Genomic DNA, 13340 nt, shown 5'->3' with positions numbered 1-13340 from the left:
GTATCACATAGGGAACTATATTCAACATCCTGTGATAAGCCCTAATGGAAAAGAATATGTATAAAAAGAATGTCTGTATGTCTATAACTAAATCACTTTGCTATACAGCAGAGATTGGCATTAACATTGTAAATCAACTATATATCAATAAAAAAACAATAAATGTTAAAACTCCAGAGAGCCCTATAAGGGTATGTTTTGGAGTGTGTGACCAACCATGAAGATTGCTGACATTTGGATGTCCACCTTCCTGCATTGAAGATAGATTGTCCAATAGTACAGTATCAGAATTACACCCTCTTCCCAATCCACAATCACAGGCAGAGAAACCAGGAAAGAGAGAGAATGGTGCACTGAAGCTTCAGCCTGGCTGCCTTTCATTCTATGACTCTGCGCACAGTCTCTCATCCCCCAGTTAAAACATGGCCCAATGGATTTCACAGATCATAATCATATAACTCTTTCTTCTCCCCTGTGGGGCCAGATATATATTTTTTTCTGATATTTCCTGTGATGGGTATCTTTCATTTTTGGTCACCCAGTATCTAAACACCGTTCCTATTTGAAGGGAATTCCAATAAAGAAGCTCAAGGGTAGGGAGATAGCCCCTTTCCCAGAACCATATGCTCCTACCTAAGACCTTGACTCTGGAGTAACACAGAAATAAATGGCAGCTTAGAATCTTTCCAGAGGCGATAGAGGAAGCAATAATGGCAGCATCCAATGCCCAATGGCAGCTATGCCAATGACAGAAGTTATTGGATACTGACCAGATTCTTCCTGTGCATTGATTTTCAGATACCTAATTTCCCTTGGTGCTTGTCGATGTTCCAAACCTTATTCTTCAGCTTTTTCATCAATTTTGTGAGCTGCCCAATGTCCATTCAATACACCCCTCTTCTAACTAGTCTGTTTCGATCTTTACTGTTTCGATTCATACATAACCCCTTCTGGACAGAAGTTGCCTTTTCTATGGAGATGACAAGATGATGGAGAGGGGTGCCTCCCTATCAACTGCTCCTAGGTCATGTGCCCAGCTTGAGTCCAGTAGTATCGACTGTCCCGAATGTGTGATAACAGTCTTAGCATCTCTATACGCATTCCTATCTGTAGTCAGAGGGATGAGGATCATAGGGTACAAAATATGTCTACTATCTGTTACCAGGTCTTTGCCTGCCTTAACATCTTTATTAACCCAGATTAACTACAATAGCACCTTAGAAGATCATCCTTACGCAGTATTTCCCAACAGGATGTCTCTTTTATTATTATCATTATACATCATTTACATATATTTAACATACAAAGTATATCTAACATATAAAGTATAAGCAAGAAGCACCCAAAACAAGACATTTTAATGAATGATCACTAAGGGAAAACCTATGTAACCACCATCCAGGTCAAGAAATAAAGTATTTCTATTACTCCCAGGACCCCTCCCCCTGACACTCTCCCTAATACTTGTGCCCCTCCCCACTATTCGCTATCAGGGTAAGTATCCACTGTCCTGACTTTTGGGATAATTTTTTTTTTTTTGCTTTCTTTATAGTTTTACCACCTGTATATGAATTCCTTAAGCAATCATTTCATTTAGCCTGATTTTGAAGTTTAGAGAAGTGAATCATAACTGTGCATATTCTTCTATGCCTTACTTCCTTCACTCAGTGTTGCTTATGAGATTCCTCTGTGTTACAGTTGAATGGAGCAGCAATTTGTTCACCTGCATTGCTGTGAAGTACCCCATTGTAAGATACTGTCGCTGTTGTTTAGCCACTCCGTCGTGTCCGACCCTTTGCAACCCCATGGACTGCAGTACTCCAGGCTTCCCTGTCCCTCATCATCTCCCGGAGCTTGCTCAAACGTATGTCCATTGAGTCGGTGATGACATTCAACCATCTCATCCTCTGCCACCCCCTTCTCCTCCTGATTTTAATCTTTCCCAGCATCAGAGTCTTTTTTAATGAGTCAACTCTTCGCATCAGATGGCCAAAGTATTGGAGCTTCAGCTTCAGTTTCAGTCCTTCCAATGAATATTCAGGCTTGGTTTCCTTTAGGATTGACTGGTTTGATGCCCTTGCAGTCCAGAGGACTCTCAAGAGTCTTCTCCAACACCACAGTTTAAAAGCATGGTAAGATATACCACGGTTTACTTACTTATTCTATCGTAGACTGATGTTGTGTAGTACTCAGTGTGGACTATAATGAACAATACTAATTTAAGCAGTCTGGTTAACACAGACTTAGTATTAACTAAGTTGCTCAGTCGTGTCTGACTCTTTGTGACCCCATGGATATGTATCCTAGGGATCTTTAAGGCCATGAGCCTAGCATTAGAAAAAATAGTCATGGGATATGTATATCTTTGACTTTCCTAGATAATGCCAAGCTGTTTCCCAATGTGAATGCGCCCACCTGCAGTCTGCAAGTTTCTACCACACTATACCCTCACCAAAAACTGGTGCCATCAATGGTTCATTTTAGCCACTGAAGGATGGCTAATTGTATCTCACTAGGTTATAATTGTCATTTCCCTGATTAGTAAGGAGTTGATCTGTATTTGCATACTTACTGATCATTTATGTTTTTTCTTTGGTAAAGTCCCTATTCAAGTCTTTTGCCCACTTTTCATGGTGATTATCTCTTACAGATTTGAAAAAGTTTTCAAACATTGTGGAAACTAGTCCTTTATTAATTTCACATGTGACAAATATCTTTTCCCACCCTGTACCTTGCTTTTTTTTGCTTGTTTTATGCTACCTTTTGATGAACAAAAGTCCCTTAATATAGTTAAATTGTAGCAACCTTTTCGTTTGAAGTTGGTGCTTTTTATATCTTGTATTAAAATTCTTTCCTTACCTTTGAGATGATATTCTTTTGTACCAATTCTCCTATACTAATCTAAAAACTTTAAATGTTGATTTTTCACATCTTAATTCTAGAAGTGATTTTTGTATAGATGGTGAGGTAGGGAATTTTTTTCCCCATGTGAATATCCACTTGTCCCAGCATCATTTATTGGAATGTCCATCTTTTCTCCACTCTCTGTCATACCTGAAGTTGACTATATATGTGTTGGTCTGTTCCTGGGATCTCCATTCTGATCCATTAGTCTATTTATCATCCCTATGCTAATACTATTCTCTCTTAATTACTATAATTTACAATAAATGTTGATATCTTGTAGAGCAAATTCTTCCAATATCTTGGCAATTTTTGGACCTTTAAAAATTTCCATATAAAAATCTCAATCTGCTTCTCAAATTACACAAAAATAAAAACAAACAACTACTTGTGAAATTTTGATTAAGACTGCATGTAATTTATAAACTAATTTGGGGAGAAACACCATCTTTACCATACTGAGTCTTTCAATCTAGGAACTCAGTATGTCTCCATTTATTTAGGTCTTCCTTACCATCATTCAATAATGTTTTATAATTGTCTACATAAAATTGGAACAGTAGCACAGAAGCCATGTAATTTATTATACACACACGTTAAAAATTGTTGTTTTCCTGGTGAACAGAACAGTTCATCATTATGAAAGATTTTATCTCTAGTAACGCTTTTTGGCTGCCATCAATATAGATGTATTCAATGTAGTTGTTTTCAATTACTGCAGTAACAAATTACCAATACCAAAAACTTAGTCATTTAAAATAATACAGATTTATTATCTTACAGTTCTATATGTCAGCAGTCCAATAGAGGATTCACTGGGGTAAAATCAAGATGTTGGTAGGCCTGCAATCTTTTCTGAAGGCTCAAGGGAAGAATCTATTTTGTTTTCCAGATTCTGGGAGCCCCCTTTCTCCACCTTCAAAGCCAGATAAAGATGCATCTCACTATTTCTTCCATAGTCACACACCCTTCTGACTGATTCTGATTCTTCCTCCACCTCCCTTTTATGATTAAGGGGACCCACCCAGATAATCCAAGATGATTTCATCTCAGGATCCCTGACTTAATCACATCTGCAAGATTCCTTTTATCAAAGAAGGTAACTTCTATGGTCTGAATCTCTAGGATCCCCCTCAAAATTCATATGTTGAAATCAATGGATAATGCAATACCTTAGATAACTCAACTTGATCAGTCTCTCGGTTGGTCCTAGCACTGGTATTAGCATTCTACCTTCACAGAAATCCTGGCTTTCAATTTTACTGATTACTGTTCTAGTTTCAATTTATTGTTCTTTACCATCACCAACAAAAGTCCTCTCTCCACTTCTGATCCCCGCTTAGAGATATCCTTTAATGATTTCCCACAAACTCACCAATGGTTTACAAAGAATGCTTATACTTTTTCTAATCTTTGGGGTTTTAGCTCTATCAGTCTCAGTCTGTCTCTTTTGGTACTGGAATGTGATAGGCTGAATAATAGCCCTGCCCCAGATATGTCTATGCTTTAATTCCTAGACTGTTACTTGTACAGTAAAGGGGACTGGCCATGTGATTAAGGATCCTGGGATGGGGAGATTATTCCTGACTACCTGGTTGGTCTTAATGTAATCTCAAATGTTGCTATAAGAGAGAAGCAGTGGAATAAAATTAGAGAAGGCATTCCAACAACAAAAGGAGAGATTGGAGAAATGGACCTGTGAGTTAAGGAATGCCAGCTCCTAGAAGCTGGAAGAGGCAAAGAACGCATCCTCCCTTGGAGCCTTCAGAAGAACCAGCCCTGCCAACACCTTGACTTTATCCCTGAAAGAATCATTTTGGACTTCTGGCATACAGAACTTGAAGAGAATCAATTCCTGATGTTTCAAGCCACTAAGTTTGTGGTAATTTGTCACATGGGCAGTAAGAAACTAATAAACGGGAGTTGATTTACTTTACAGATAATACTTTCAACCTATAGCTACTTAAGAACTTGATTCATTATCCTGTCTTAGTTCTTAAATTCCCCAGTCTAGTACTCAAGCCTCAACTATTTATTTAAACTCATTTTCCTCACTTCACCTTGGTTATCCTTCTGTAGACACATGGCTATATCCTATTACATTTCTTACCTTCTATCCTCTCTCACTTTAATGACATTCATACTTGTTGTAACACCTCCCTTACTGTCTTTATAATTACGTTGGAGACACATCTTCAAGAAGCTTTTCCTGACCTCTCTGTCCTCACAACAATATTGCTTTGTGATTCTCAGAAATGGGTGTTTACTTAGACCTCTCTAACTTGTTTAACATTTTGATTATTCTTTGAATGTAACAATTCTCTCAACAGGAGACTGTAAGATACTCGAGGCAGATAACATGCATTCAGGATCTGTTGTTTATATTGGCTGTATTTTATTTCTGTTGCCACTGTAATAGATTATCATAAACTGGGAGATAATTAGACTTCACAATTCTGTGAAGTCTGAGATCAAGGTATAAAAAGGCAAGTCTGTACTACCTCTGGAGGCTCTAAAAGAGATTTTTGCATCTTTCAGATTCTGGTGACTGTCAACATTTCCCAATTTGTGGTTCATCATTCCAGTCTCTGCCTCTGTTGTCACACTCCTTCCTTCTCTGCCTGCTAGTCTCTTTTTCCCCCTGTGTCTATTCTGTAAGGATAAGTGATTGCATTTATGGCCCACCAGGATAATCCAAGATTGTCTTCTCATCTTAAGATTTTTAATTTAATCATATCTGTAAACACCCTTTCCCCAAATATAGTGACATTCAGATACTTGACATCATTGGTGGGTGGGGGGTGGGCATTTTTCAGCTTACCATAACTGCCCAACATCTATTCTCGTCTTCTGGTAACGACTCCCTTAATACTTCTTCTAACTGGTAACACTGTCCTGGAACTAATACATTGTCATTTCACCTGGCTACCTCTACATAACCTCTGAAAAACCAAGTACTTATCTTTCATTTAGGGCCACGAGCCCCAGTGCAACCTCGCAGATGCTCCATAAAAAAAAAATTTGCTGGTATGAATAAAGAAGTATTGTATACCATCATACGTACAGTGGGTTCCCTGATAGCTCAGTTGATAAAGAATCCACCTGCAATGCAGGAGACCCCCATTTGATTCCTGGTTCAGGAAGATCCGCTGGAGAAGGGTACCCATTCCAGTATTCTTGGGCTTCCCAGTGGCTCAGTTGGTAAAGAATCCACCTGCAATGTGGAAGACCTGGGTTCAATCCCTGGGTTGGGAAGATCCCCTGAAGAAAAGGCTACCCACTCCAGTATTCTGGCCTAGAGAATACCGTGGACTATACATTCCATGGGGTTGCAAAGAGTTGGACACGACTGAGCAACTTTCACTTTCATACATATAGTAATTACTCTAAAGAGATGTTTCAGCTCAGTTCAGTCGCTCAGTCGTGTCCGACTCTTTGCGACCCCATGAACTGCAGCACGCCAGGCCTCCCTGTCCGTCACCAAATCCCAGAGCCTACACAAACTCATGTCCATTGAGTCGGTGATGCCATCCAACCATCTCATCCTCTGTCGTCCCCTTCTCCTCCTGCCCTCAATCTTTCCCACCATCAGGGTTTTTTCAAATGAGTCAGTGCTTCACATCAAGTGGCCAAAGTATTGGAGTGTGGGTATCAAGTAATTGATGGTTAAGAGACTTCCACAAACCAAAAAACCCTTTTACAAAGCAATGAACGGAAAGAGGGGTCTGCTGGTTGAAGCAGTTTCCACACTCTGTCCTGGTTTCCTCAAGCAGGTGGGTTTTCCATATGAGCTAACATCCCTCTAACTTAGAATACTGTAGTGGAAAGGTGTTCACTCCAATCGACACCTGACCCTTAGCCGACTGCCTGATTGCATTCTCCTCGACCTGCTTCAGTGACAGGTGAGCCCACGCGGCATCGGGCAGGAAGATGAATTTGGGCACTTCAGACCCTCAAGAATGACACCGGTCCTAAGTCATTCAGGCAACTTTATTCTAATAGGAAAAGGGGCATTCTTCTCGCTGACCCTGAAGGAAAGTTACTTGGCTCAAAATAGCCTGGAGTTTAAACTCCCCTCCAGGTCTTCCCCACAATTCTATGCAAAACGAAGAACTCTCTCACTCAAAGGGGGAAAAAAATGGACATTAAGGTTGATTATGCCCAGCTCCTCTCTGGTCCAGCCTCTGGCCTATCTCCAGAATTCCTTGCCCCAGTTGTTTAAGAGATAATTACTCCAAACAACCTTGGAGAAGAACAGGCCCCCTTAAGACAGTAGCTTTCCACACATATGCTTACTCTTTGCTTGGGTTAGTGCAGCAGCTCACTAATCTGACTGCTGCCCCTTCTCGCCTCATTAAAGGTGATCTGTTCCCGTGAAGTGCCTGTCTCATTATTTTTCCAAACCTCGCCTTCTCTAACTCCCTAACCTTACATTTTTCGGTGTCAAAACCCGGGAGGTTGAGTTTCCTTCTTGTTCTCCACGGCCAGCTCTTCAGAGCGTGGGAGCCTGCTGAGCTCACTTTCCTGCCCGGGCTTTCAAGACCTCCTCGAGAGGACACCCTGTGCCTTCGTGAGCGGTACAAGTCCTGTGTAAGGGCTTTAGTGGTTTTCCACGTAACTCAAGGAATACTGGCCTCTCTCTCTCTCTCTTCCTCTATTCTCTACAATTTCTTTTCCGTGAGACCGGCCAGCTCCAGGAGAGAGGCCTTTTGTCATTTGACCTCCCTCCATCCATCATGAATTCTCACCTGACCCAGTAGCCCAGGTAAGAGCGGATGGTACTCTAGGGTGCCATAGACTATTGTCGCTGCCGGGTTCCCAAGGAACCCTCTGGCCAAAAGGCCCTCTGGAGAGGTACTTGGGGGACGCCACTCCCTCCTTCAGAGTCTCTCTCTCTCTTTGTCCAGTCAAAAGATTAGGTGACGACCTTTTCTCTCAACCGGGCAGTCGCTAGTCATTTGCTATGGGGTCAAGCCAATCCGTCCCACGGGACTCTCTCTTGGCCTGTGTAAAATGATACCTCAAACCTCTAGTCTTGATCGATCTCAAGGTTCATAAACTTGAGTCACTTTGCACTCAAATTTGGCCTCAATACAAACTGGATAACCAAAACCGCTGGCCTGAGTTCAGGACTTTCGATTTCAATATTTTATCAGATCTCACTAACTTCCTCAAACGGAATGGCAAATAGTCAGAAGTCCCCTATATTCAAGCCCCCTGGGATCTTAGAAGCGGTCCTTCTCTCTGCAAGGACTGTTCTACCTATCAAATCCTCCTCTGCTCTCTCCCTCTCCATTACAAAAGAATCCAAATCTATAGCCCCTAAAAGGTCCCATAAACCCTCAACCCCCAAATTCGACCCGGCAGATGAACCTCCTCCCTACCGCCGTGGAGAGAAAGCTTCTGGGGACGAGACCCCATTCTCTAGCCCTTCCTCCTCCAAAACAGGAAGTGATGACTCCAAAACACCAAGAGATTTCCACCCTCCTCCATCAGCCAGGACCCGAAGCAAACACATGTCGCCTCTCAGAGAGGTAGCGGACCAGAGGGCCCTACACGGGTTCATGTGCCTTTCTCAATTTCCGATATGAGCCAAATTGAAGAAAAATTGGGATCCTTTTCAGAAAATCCTACTAGACACAGAAAAGAACTCCTCCGCCTTACACAAGCATATCATTTAACCTGGAATGATCCTTATTACATCCTAAATGCCACTTTAACCCCTGATGAAAAGGAACGGATATGGCAGGCAGCCCAGACTCATGCTAATCAGCTCCATAACCAAGGTTTAGGACTAATCCGCCAGCTGATGATATAGTCCCTTGAGCCATGGTGGACATATCAAGCATCATATGATCACCTGCATCATATGATCACCTGTTTGTTAGAAGAAATGCTAAGAAGCTCTCACATTGGTGCTAACTATGTTAAGATTAGGATGTGACTCAAGAAAAAGATGAAAATCCTGCCCTTTTTCTTTCACGCCTTACTGAGACAGTCCAAAAATACACTAATCTAGATATTTCCACTCCCGCCAGACTTCTGTATCTACATGTCCAGTTCATAAGCCAGTCAGCCCCCAATATTCGCCAAAAACTATGCCAGTTAGAGAAGGGCCCCGAAACCCCTCAGCGAGATCTCCTAGAAATAGCCTTTAAAGTTTTCAACAATAGGGAGGAAGAAGTGAGAAAAGAAAAAAGGAAAGAAAGGTTAAATATGCTTTATTCACTGCAGCTATCCAAGGAAAAAATTCAACCCCTTTGGCCCATCAACCTCGGCCCACCCGTATGGGACCTAACCCTCCAGGCCCCTGCTTCAGATAGGACACTGGGCTAAGTCCTGCCCAAATCCCAGCCACCCACCAAACCCTGCTCCACCTGTAAACAATGGGGCCACTGCAAAATGGATTGTCCTCAGACACTAACCACCAAATCTCGGGGTCCACCCCAGGCCCAACAACAATGGGCCAGAAACCAGACTCAGGGAGGCCCTGGCACCCCAGATCATGGTTCCTCGGATGAGGTGAGAGATGATCCAATTGTGCCTGAGTTATTCCAGAGACAGAGCCCAAGCTCCAGACACCAAGTCCGCCCCATATGGACGGACTTGGAGCTTCGGGTAACTGGCATGGTGGCTGGACACAAAGTCTCGTTTCTAATAGACACTGGAGTGGCCTTTTCACTTTTAACCTCCTTTAAGGGCCCTCTCCAACCTTCAGAAGTAGCCATCAAAGGGGTCTCAGGCATCCCTTTTTATCCCAAATAACCCCTCCTCTCCTTTGTTCATTTGGCAAAACAACACTAACACATTCTTTTATAGTAGTTCCCCAATGCCCAATGGCATTGATGGGACGTGATCTTCTGGCTAAGCTACAAACTTCTATAAACCTCCCATTCTTAGATCCCATATCAGTTCTTTACATCCAAATGGCACCTGAACCCTTGGCCAGCCCTCAATCCCAAAACCTGTCCCCTGACCTTCCCCTGATAGATCCTTGGGTCTGGGACACTGAAGCCCCATCAATAGCCAGACACCATTCCCCCATGCAGGTCTTTCTTAAGAATCCCTCTCAAGTAATAACCCAAACTCAATATACCCTGACCACAGAATCCTGACAAGGACTTAAACCAATAGTCTCCCAACTGCTCAAAGCCGGCCTTATGGACCTATCTGTTCTCCTCATAATACTCCTATACTGGCAGTCAAAAAGGGACCCCACTCCTGGCATTTACTTCAAGATCTTTGCAAAATCAATGAGGCCATAATACCCGTACACCCCGTGGTCACTAACTCTACACCCTTCTCTCACATATTCCCCCTGACACACTCTATTTCACGGTATTGGACCTCAAAGATGCTTTCTTTACTATACCTCTACACCACTCCTCACAACCCCTATCTGCTTTCACCTGGATGGATCCAGACACATATCAATCTCAACAATTAACTTGGACTGTTTTACCACAAGGGTTTAGAGATAGCCCTCATTTTTTCAGTCAAGCCCTTTAAAGAGGCCTACAAACTTTAGACCTAGACCCTACTACCTTACTACAATACGTAGACGATTTATTTTATGCAGTTCCTCTCGCCTTAACTGCCTAGTCCACACTGCGATGGTATTAAATGCCCTAGGCAACTGGGGCTACAGAATCTCATTCTCCAAAACACAAATTGCTTCCACCACTGTCAATTAAATGGGATTACTTCTCACTCCCACATCCAAAATAATCCCAGCTCAGAGACTTTGAGCCTTGACACAGATCCCCAGGCTCCAAACCAAGAGGGAACTTCTTTCTCTATTAGGTCTGTTAAACTTCTTCAGAATATGGGTCCCAAATTTTGCCCTCCACACAAAACCTCTCTACCAAGCTACTCAAGAAAACTTAGATGAATCCTTATTGGCCCCCATCTTTCTCCACACTACAATACAGACTCTTATCAAACAATTACTACAGGCACCTTCTCTTTACTTACCTGATTACACCAAGCCTTTTTTCCTTTTTGTACATTCTCCACAAAGACATGCCTTAGGGATTCTGTGCCAAAAAGAGAGGGACATGTGGGGCCCTCTAGCTTACTTATCTAAACAACTCGATCTCATCACGCTGGGATGGCTACCTTGTCTCCAGGCCTTAGCTGCAACCACCCTCTTCATACCTGAAGCCCAACAACTAACCTGAAATGCTTCTCTAAATATATGCTCACCTCATTCCTTCAAAGGAGAAGGCAATGGCACCCCACTCCAGTACTCTTGCCTGGAAAATCCCATGGCTGGAGGAGCCTGGTGGGCTGCAGTCCATGAGGTCACTAAGAGTCAGACATGACTGAGTGGCTTCACTTTCACTTTTCACTTTCATGCGTTGGAGAAGGAAATGGCAACCCAGCAGCAGCAGCAGCAGCAGCATTCTTTCAATGAGTTACTCTCTCATCGGGCTTTCCTTTCTCTGCCCCCTGCTAAGTCACTTCAGTCGTGTCCAACTCTGTGCGACCCCATAGACGGCAGCCCACCAGGCTCCCCCATCGCTGGGATTCTCCAGGCAAGAACATTGCAGTGGGTTGCCATTTCCTTCTCCAATGCATGAAAGTGAAAAGTGAAAGTGAAGTCGCTCAGTCTTGTCCAACTCTTAGCCACCCCAAGGACTGCAGCCCACCAGGCTCCTCCGTCCATGGGATTTTCCAGGCAAGAGTACCGGAGTGGGGTGCCATTGCCTTCTCTGCCCCCTGCTTGATTACAAATCCTCCACACATACCTCCTCGATCCATCCCTTTCTTTCATGCCTTGTAAACCTCTTAATCCTGCTAGCTTACTCCCCACCAGATCCAGAAGCAGAACACCTATCTCATGACTGTATTCAGACCTTAGATATGACACTTAATCCATTTGAACATTTGATCAGCCATTTGACCAACCCCTTACTGACTCCAAAGTCCCATCCTGGTTCATAGATGGCAGTGCCCAGAAACAAGCCCCATTTGGGGCTAGATATGCTAGTTTAGGGACAGCCCAACAAAGTTATCCCCCCTCACCTCATCAAGTCAGCCACACTCCCAGCTCACACATCCTCACAACAGTGAACTGATAGCTCTTACACAAGCTTTGACCCTAGCCAAAGACCAAAAGATAAATATTTACACTGACTCCAAATATGTCTATAACATATTACATTCTAACATAATCTGGAGGGAGAGGGGATTCCTTACTCAGAAGGGCACACCTATTCTCAATGCTTCTTTTACTTCTTAACTCCTCCATGCGGCTCAGCTCCCCAAACAAGCTGCTGTAATACATTGCCGGGGACATCAGCGACATAGTCCTATCTCCTTTTATAACAATATAGCAGATTATGAAGCAAAGCGGCAGGCCGCCTGTTGGTCCTGTCTTTACTATAGCCCAAATTGACGAGCCTAACATCCGCACATTACTTTCATATTTACATTCCCTTTTCCACCCCTCTACAATAGTACTTAAGACTTTCCTTCAGGACTTTATTGGGTTAACTAAGGACAATGTGACTTCTTTAAATAATCTAACCCAAACTTGTATCATTTGTCAGTGGACAAATCCTAATTCTAACATTCACCGCCCCCCCTCCCCTTTCCCATCCACCAAATTCATGGGCATCTTCCCGCACAAGACTGGCAGGTAGATTTCACCCACATGCCACCTGTAAAAAGTGCTATATTTCTCCTAGTCTACGTAGATACATTTTCTGGATGGATTGAAGCTTTCCCAGCTACTAACAAATGAGCCCCTACTGTGGCTCAGCTTATTCTTACCGAAATCCTCCCAAGATTTGAAATGCCTTCCTCCCTCCAGTCTGACAACAGGCCCAAGTTCACATCCCAAATCACATATTGCACGAGCCCTTCAAGTTCCTTGGAAGTTGAACATTCCTTATCATCCCCAGTCTTGGTTGAGAGAGCCAACCAAGTCCTAAAAGAAACTCTGACCAAATTAATGACCAAACTTTATCAAGACTGGACTAAGCTTCTCCCTTTAGCCCTCTTAAATGTCTGGGCCTTGCCAAAAAAACCCTTAAATACCAGTCCATTCGAGGTCATGTATGGGAGGCCCATAATACCTTTGGGTCTTCCTCCTCCCAGGACAGTCCCATACTGCCTTCCCACCTTCCTTTTCCTTTACTTGCCCAGATATGAGATGCCCTTTGCAACATATAGATAACTTACTGCCTTGACCACACCCCAATCTTCCATACTCATCCCTTCAAATAGAAGACAAAGTCTATATGGCAGTTTAGTCCCATTCAGATCTAACCCCAAAATGGCAAGCACCCTACATGGTAATTCTGCTGACCCCTACCACTGCAAAATTTTAATCACCCCTTGGGTACACACCACCTGATTAAAAAAGGTTATGCAGCCCAATGATGAAAATGCTTGCTAGACTAATACTTATCAAGTTTCTCACACTGGGG

The sequence above is a fragment of the Capra hircus genome, chromosome 1 (assembly GCF_001704415.2).
Source record: "Capra hircus breed San Clemente chromosome 1, ASM170441v1, whole genome shotgun sequence".
Taxonomy (NCBI): domain Eukaryota; kingdom Metazoa; phylum Chordata; class Mammalia; order Artiodactyla; family Bovidae; genus Capra; species Capra hircus.
Note: the sequence above shows the minus strand (reverse complement) of the source record.